At 30.7% G+C, this 8,427-nt stretch overlaps 1 protein-coding gene across 6 annotated transcripts in view; it reads right to left on the reverse strand.

The window, feature by feature from the left end:
- The window catches only part of tn (tripartite motif containing protein thin), a 229,808-nt gene that overhangs the window by 134,636 nt on the left and 86,745 nt on the right, over window positions 1-8,427 (reverse strand). The window contains exon 1 of one of the 6 annotated variants that reach the window (XM_067052839.1): window positions 6,150-6,268. The exons of the other annotated variants lie outside the window; for them this stretch is intronic. The gene's annotated coding sequence lies outside the window, so the exon portion shown is untranslated. Of the gene's footprint in view, window positions 1-6,149; window positions 6,269-8,427 lie in introns of those variants that run through there. 6 annotated transcript variants of the gene reach the window in all.

The following is an 8,427-nucleotide window of genomic DNA, read 5'->3' on the forward strand; positions in this document are numbered from 1 at the left end:
CCACTTCTGATAGGCCGTAGAATACGTGATCGTTGGAACAGACCTTATGTTTCTGAAATAGTTGTTCAAAAACATCGATGTTTTTTGGGTAATGTCATGTAAACAACGATATTTTAAAACATTAATGTTTTTTTGGAGTCCATGGCCTATTGGTTGATTGAAAAAGCACTTCTGACTGGCCGGAGTATGCGTATGTTACTGAAATGGTAAAAAAAAAAAACATCGATGTTGAAAACATCGATGATTTTTTTTTTAACCATTTCAGTAACATACGCATACTGTTTTAAAACATCGATGTTTTTTTATCGATGCCGCATCTCTAGTAAATATCATGAAAACTTATACTCCTACGAAGATAAAGATCATAAATTACTTTATAGCAAATTGAACTAGCTTTATTCATATTGGAAGAAGATAGTTGATCGTATGAGGTAGATAGGAGGAAGATAGTCCACTACAAAGGACAACTGGTTGGTTCTTTCAGTTCCTGGTTCAGTTGTCCTTTTGAATACCATCAGACAGCCCTGACGAAGCCCATCAAAGTGGTTAACAATAAACAGTTTTCTTTTACAATTTTGATATCATTATTGATCGCCACCCGGACTATCTTGGTCCAATAAACTAGCTTTAATTTAAGTGCTAATAGATATCTATACATCTCATGGTTCCTGAGATTTAAATTAGTACAATAAATTTACTAATACTCTATTAAGCTTTCTAGTGATGTAGGTAGTTTTAAGAATATAGAGTTCCAACTGAAATTTTTTATTTTATATTGGCAATTCCTGTAATTTTTTATTTTCCTTAGTTATACCTGACAGACTCATCACTCATCATTCGACTAGTAAATAACATAGTTTTCATTAAAGTAATAAAATTACTATAATAATTACTAACATTTTCCCCCTCTTGTACTCTTTTACTATAATTAAAGTAAAAATAATCCATTTGGTGTAAATTGGTACTGCCTCTTCACTTACTTACGTTTAAATCAGCATTTAATATTTTTCATGTTTTCTATGAATCTTATTTCACCACTTATTGTAATAATTACCGTTAGGATTCTACTACTATAAATATCTATTACTTTTCTTCTAAAAATATCTAAAGCGTATTAGAAAATATTTTTGGCAACTGACAAGATATTATTCATTGCTAATCTACAATTTATAGAACTGTGAATCATTAGTAAAACCCAAAGTGACACTAGCTCTTTATAAACAGAAAGTTTTTTACTTTTTGTATTAAATACTAGAGTAAAATGAACAATACCGTAGAGAGGAAAATAGGTAAGTTGGTACATCTCACGTTACTGAACATTTCAATTAATCACATCAAATATTTAAAAAACTGAGTTTCATACTTTTTAGGCACCAACTTAACAGAGATGGGCAAAAATTAACTATAGTTGATATTGCCATGGTTACGGCCCTTATTCATGAATGAATCATTGATAAATAAATATCGTAACCATGGCAACTTTAGCTATTAGTTTTAACAATAGCTAATTTTGGCTCTGCTACTTATACAGTTACATTTGATCTTTTTCATGTTATTAAGATTAAGCAGATAGAAATCTAGCCATATAGCAACAACTGAAAAAAAATGGATTTAAAGTTATATGCATCCTCATACAAGACGGAAAAGACAGGAAACTACTCATGGATTCCGACTATGAGAACATTTACTAGACAAACGGTCTAAGCTTCTAATCCATTACAAAAGACTGATCTACATGACTATCATAAGGCCTATTTGGACATACGGAGTTGAGCTATGGGGCTCCACTAAACCATCGAATTCCTCCCGAATCCAATCCTTACAGTCCAAAATCCTTCGTAAAATCCTTAATGCTTTGTCACAAATCAGGTCATCTGTCTTGACCTCAATGTCTTATATGCTACCGATTTGGCCAGAACCAGATACCAATCCTTCCTTGATAAACTTCCCAACCACCCTAACCTGACTTCTCATTCATTACATAATAATCCTCCTTCGCGTCTTATAAGAAGATGGCATCGAGATCTTCTCCTCTAGAAATATTTTTGGAGTTCTATCAGTGAATAGATTCTCCACATGTTTTTATCACGTCACTATGTCACCTACAGCAAATTTACTTGATGTGTATATATGTATACAGTTGTAAATAACAATAAATAAATTATTAAAAAAAAAAATAAAAAGAATAAATAAAGAAAATATGTCAGGGTTCTCAAGAGAACTTTCTCATCGAAATGTTCACATGATAACGTTTGACATTAAAGAAAACATCACTTTGTTCTCAATTTTAATATTTTGTTACATTCTTGTATATATGTGTATACAGTTGTAAATAGCAAGAAATAAATTATTAAAAAAAAAAAAAAAAATATGACTGGGGCTAAAATGGTCTATAGAAAGTTGAAAGTTCCAAAACATTATAGAAACGTAGAGTGTGGGCTTAACAAAGCAACGATTTTTTTCTTATTATTTTTTATTAACATTTATATATATACATATATATTATTTAAGTTAAATAATATAAAATTGTATATTTATAATTTTTTTAATGAAACTTGGATCGTACTGGAGTTGTGTAGGCCATCACTAGACTCAGCTGAGATAATTAGCCCAAATAGCCTCAGAAATAAGCTTAAAGTGACCTCGAGGTATTTCTGTCTATTCCTGGACCTACTCTACGGCAATACACTGCTGATTTTAGTTTCCTGCGTTTAGTTAATTTCGAACACTCAGTAATTATCTAAACATTTATAGTATTCAATTTATCAGATATCCATTCATAATAAAGGAAATATAGGAGAACTTTATAGCGAAATACGGAAGCACTAGGGTCCCAGAGTGCAAATAAAGGCTTTTTAATTTTTGGATTTCAAAATTGCTTAGTTCGCACCTTCTGTACAGTTTTTTACTTTACGGAAAACCCACGAAATATAAACCATAATTATTTTTAATAGTATTGTACAATGAAATAATTTATTTTATCGCTGTATCCAAATTTGATAGCTTATAGCAAATAGTATTAATCCTTAGGTTGCCAATGGTTTTTTCCTAACTGAATAAAATCTAATTTGGAATTAGCATTTGGAACTGTCAATAACATTTATCAGCTTGTAAGAGGCTTTCGCATAGTACTCGTTATTATACCTTCAATCAATACTAATGGTGATATGCTGATATGGTGTTTGTGTAAGGTTTTTGAAATGGTAGTACTAATGCTGCCCGTCGTGAATATGCTAGGCGAAGACCATTTGGTCATTTATTTAAGTCTATAGCTCCACATTTCAATGTCTTAACTGGTACATTTGCTATAATACCACGTGTTGATGGTATTTTTGCCGCTTTACGAAATGAAGAAAGGAGTGCGACCATATTATATTTTGATGATAATCCATCTAGCAGTGTTTTCGAAGAGCTTGAGCGAAATTAAATACTACGCTTCTGCTGTTGAAGAAATATACCGAGCCTGTCTTAAGGCTCAAGGAAATCATTTCGAACAACATTTAATGTGAATTTAATGTTTTCGTAATTAATTAATAAAGTAGTTGGAACAAATAAATAAGTCTTATTTATTTCATAACAATGAAAATCTTTATGTGTGAACAAAGAGTTTGCGTACATACCTTCATATGCTTTTTTTTCTTGTTTTGAGGTCCTTAATTCATATTTTTAGGTTAACCCTGAAACACCCTGTATATTTCATGAATAGGTGATATGAAGTTTTTTTAATAATTTATTTATTGTTATTTACAAATGTATACACATATACACATGAAGTAAATTTGCTGTAAGTGATATTATGACATGATAAAAACATGTGGAGAATCTACCCATTGATAGAACTCCAAAAACATTTCTAAAGGAGAAGATATCGAGACATTCTTCTTTTCAGACGCCTAGGAGGATTATTAGTAGTGAAGGAGAAGCCTGGTTAGAAACGAATTTTGGTAGTTGGAAAGTTTATTATGGAAGGATTGGTATCTGGTTCTGGACAAATCGGCAACATAGGTGACATTGAGGTCCCGATGGATGATTTGATTTGTGACAAAGTAAGGAGCATTAAGGATTTTACGAAGGATTTTGGACTGTAAGGATTGGATTCGAGAGGAATTAGGTCGTTTATTGGAGCCCCATGGCTCAATTCCATATGTCCAGATAGGCCTTACAATAGTCAAGTAGATCAGTCTTTTGTAATGGATTGGAAGTTTAGACCGTTTGTCTAGTAAATGTTGTAATAGTCGGAATCGACGAGCAGTTTCCTGTATTTTCAGTCTTCTATGAGGATTCCATGTCAGTCGTTTGTCCAGATTTAGTAATTAGTAACGATAGGAAGTTAAAAATTAAACAGAACTTTAACAACCACACTTTTTAAGATACTTGACAAATAATTTTTTCTAGTGAATTACATTCCACTAAGGTGAGAATACTTAGACGACCTTGCCCATAGCAATTTAAGAGATTATGTTTTTATAACTCGGGGATCACAAAACTTGTATTCCCGTTGAAACCTCGAATTCGAAACTTTGCATGATCGCAACACTTCCTCTATATTACATCTACAGGGACTACTTATCTACCTATTATTATCAACCATAAATAGGTAAGTAAAAGTACAAAATCCGAGAAGAATCTATATTATTGTAAAATCATTCAACAATATGTAATCATAATGTTCTCACAATTACAAAGAAATTTATGAGAATAACTAAAATAACTATCCTGAAAAAAGAGGGATAAAAAACACCTATTGCATTTTTGGGACGAAACTAACCCAGAACAGCATTCGACAATTTGATACTTTGATTGTGTTCCTCACCTGTAGTAATTACTAATCCCTTTAATTTAAATCTTATTAACCACAGTTCTATACGATCAGTGACACCACAGTCGAAAATACCTATGGAGCAAATACATGCTTCGTACTACGCTTCTATCCTATCCAACTGAAACTACGAGTCATTTGTGCACCAATTAGAAATAATAAAAAAATAACATTGACTATAAAAATAATTGTCAGTAACCATTATGAACTTGCCAAAACTGCTGGCCAGTATTAATCATTAAAAACATTTATCAATAAATGGGAGGGCGGTGGCGGCACTGTGGTAAGGCACGTTGCTACTAACTCCAAGCAATCCGGCTGGGCAGAAAATTGTTTTTCTGTTACACTGTAACCGTGAGGGTTCTACTACGGGTATCTTCTGAGGTCCACCCAGCCTCATAAATTGGGTACCCTTAATTGGGTAAAAATCTGCTGGTCGAACGTGATTCTGACCAAATCACCTCCTCGCACAACTGTTGGTCAAGTAAAACAGTACTTTCTTACAAAGTATCAGTACTTAGTTGTTTATTATGTGTTATTGTTATATATTATTGTAAGTTTCGGTCATTCCTCCCGATCGGAGTAATCAGTTGTTGAGAACACCACCGGAAACAATTATGAGAAAGCCAAAATGTTTGGAAATTTGAGATTAAAGAACCTATTTCAAACTGCCAAAATTGTAGTGGAACATTTTACATTAAAATTTTACTAAAATTCAAAACTAGTATCTTTTTTCAAACAATTTCGATTATGTTTCATTTATAAATAAAATATCGTGTCAACATTAGCAATAGATAAGTGAAAAATACAATTCCAAAAGAGTTAGAAATATTAATATATTTTATTAGAAATTTAAGAAAATTGGAGTGTTTTTTCTTTGAATTTTTTTCCTATTCTGCGAGGGTCTTGGCATAAATAATAATTTTAAATTGAAAAAACAAGAAGTTTACATTTGTAAATAAGTTAGAATTAATTCCGACCATTTTAATCGTATTAATAAAATAATGTTGATAATTATAACAGGTACTATTATTGTTATTATAATAAAAACCTTTATAATTAATGACATGTTATGGATTTATTTATTTTTTTTACAATGATAATATTAAACTGACACAAATTTTATATTTTGTATTCAATTATAAAACCTTACAAAGCAAAACTTTATTCATATTCCAATCTTATTAGATATTATTGTGGATCCTTCCGCTTATGAAATGGCTTCTTTGAGTTTTTTATTTCTTATTGGTATGATTATTCGATCAAAGAGACACAGAGAGACACAAAGAGACACTGAGAGACACAGAGAGACACAATGAGACAGACTCACCAAGTGTCGTGAAGCATCGGTCGGCTGAGACGCTGGTCGCATACTGAATCCCCTACCCGGAGACTATTTCTATTTCGGGAGAGCCAACGCCTCTCCAGAACTACCGCGATCGCTCTCTGCAGGAGTGGGACATGAAAGGACTGGACCTTAACCTCTTCCGCAGGTTCTGGGTCAAGGGGATCCATGTTTTGGTTATATGGGATCGGAATGTGGCAATAATTATTCAACTGAGCGTTTTCTTACAACTTAAATTATATGTGAAAAATTAGACTATAATTACAATGAGATTTATTTCATTTATTTAAAAAAGTGCATCGAAAATGATCCTACAAGATGAAGTCTATCGGTTGATGCCAAAACAACATAAAAATTATATTTTTTATATAAATAATTTAATTTTTATCCATTTTAGTCTCAACAAATTGTATTTTCCCTACAAATCCGGCCATCTTCAGGGACTATCTCAATACAATTTTTGAACTAAATGATTTAAAAACTCAACTTCATGCAGGCTATTACCCAGGTCAAAACAACAATTTCTATTTAGGTTACGATTACTGTATTTTAATATAAGTCAGAGTTGGGCAAAATATAGCTATAGCTGAAACTAATAACTAAAATTATTGTTCTTCTTTTATAGCTAAAGTCTTCAGCTATAAAAGAGGAACTGAGTAAACTAAAAATAACGGATGAAGACTGCTTGGATAGAGAGCATTTCGGGAATAAACTAAAAGAGGTTGGGGTTCTTATGGGAAAGAAGGAGAAATGAAGAAGAGTGGGAGGAACAGTCCAAGAGGGTGAACCGGTATTGAAGTAGAAGGAAGGCGAAAGGTGTGAAGATGAATGGTAAATGATGTTCGAGTGGTCCTTGCTGGCCGGTTCGTGAAAAAAAAAAATTTGTTAAAAATCTATGTATAATAAAACCTGTTTCGTGATAGATTGTCCTTGAGGATGGCCAAATTGGCCGAAACGTTGGACTTTTAAAAAAATAAAGATAATAAAAATAAAAGTTTGAGACTTAAATTGGATACAATTTACCATTTATTATTTATTGGATATAATTTACCATTTAACAAACAGTCTAAAAAAGGTGAAAAGAATATATATATTCTTATATATATATATAAAATTTTGGAATTTTATGTAAATTTTCGTTTAACCTTTATGAATTTTTTGGCATGTATCTATGAATATATAAAATTTGTTTTTATTATTTTCCTTAATAGTAATAGTAAATTGCACTCGGACTGTTATATATTGATATGGAATGGTTTCAGATTAAAAAAAAAATTATTGTTAATACAAACGTGAATTAAGTAGATGCGCGTGGAGTATTGTACACTAAAGTATAAATTATTAGTGTATACTACTTGAAGTGTTTCTTAATAATTTTAAATAATTATTTTTTAAAAAATTCTTGAAGTGGCCCAGTACCGTGATAAAGATCTTTCAGATTTTTTCTTTCATGTTACAATGTGTATATGTGACAAATAAAAAGCAGAAAATGATACAAATTCACAACATAATACATATTTCATAATAAATACCGAGATTGTAAGACAAGTTAAATTTAATGAGAAACTCAACAAAGGGATCAAGTTGGCCATGACTTTCCCTTTGAAGATAAGGTCATCTTTGTTTATAAATATTTGATTTAGAGACTATGTTAACATTTTATGAAGAAATTGTATTTATAATTTATTATATCGCTACTTTGCTTGAATAATTGCACATCTAACAAAAAAAAGGTCTTTGTTTAATTTTAAATGGACGTATTCTAAAGATCGTACCGTAGACAGATGTTTTTTTACTTTGATCCTTCTATAGGTTGCCACAAAGCTTATAAGATTATTAAATAATTTTTTTATCAGATGTACCACTATTCAAGTAATGCAGCGATATTATTTTTTATTATATTGTATTATTATTTATTATATTGAACCGAAACCCGCTCTATCCGAATTTTAAGAATTATAATTCACTTTGATTAAATTATGATTAAATTTAGCTATATATGTGTGTGTTAGTTATATATATTGCTTTTTTTTCTTGTATTCTTATATCATCTTGTTTTATTATATCATTGAATTCGTCTTTAGTTTAAGTCCTATTTTCATTTTTTTGTATTATTTACATTATATATCATGTCACTTATTGTATATTATAATATTTATTATACATTTTATTCGTTTTTATATTTTATAATGTATTTATATTTTCAATCGAGTCCACTCCAAACTTATTACTATTTATTTTAAAGTTCTTTTATTTTTTTTTA

This window comes from Halyomorpha halys, unplaced genomic scaffold, assembly GCF_000696795.3.
Source record: "Halyomorpha halys isolate HHAL.00 unplaced genomic scaffold, Hhal_1.1 Scaffold449.1, whole genome shotgun sequence".
Lineage (NCBI taxonomy): Eukaryota > Metazoa > Arthropoda > Insecta > Hemiptera > Pentatomidae > Halyomorpha > Halyomorpha halys.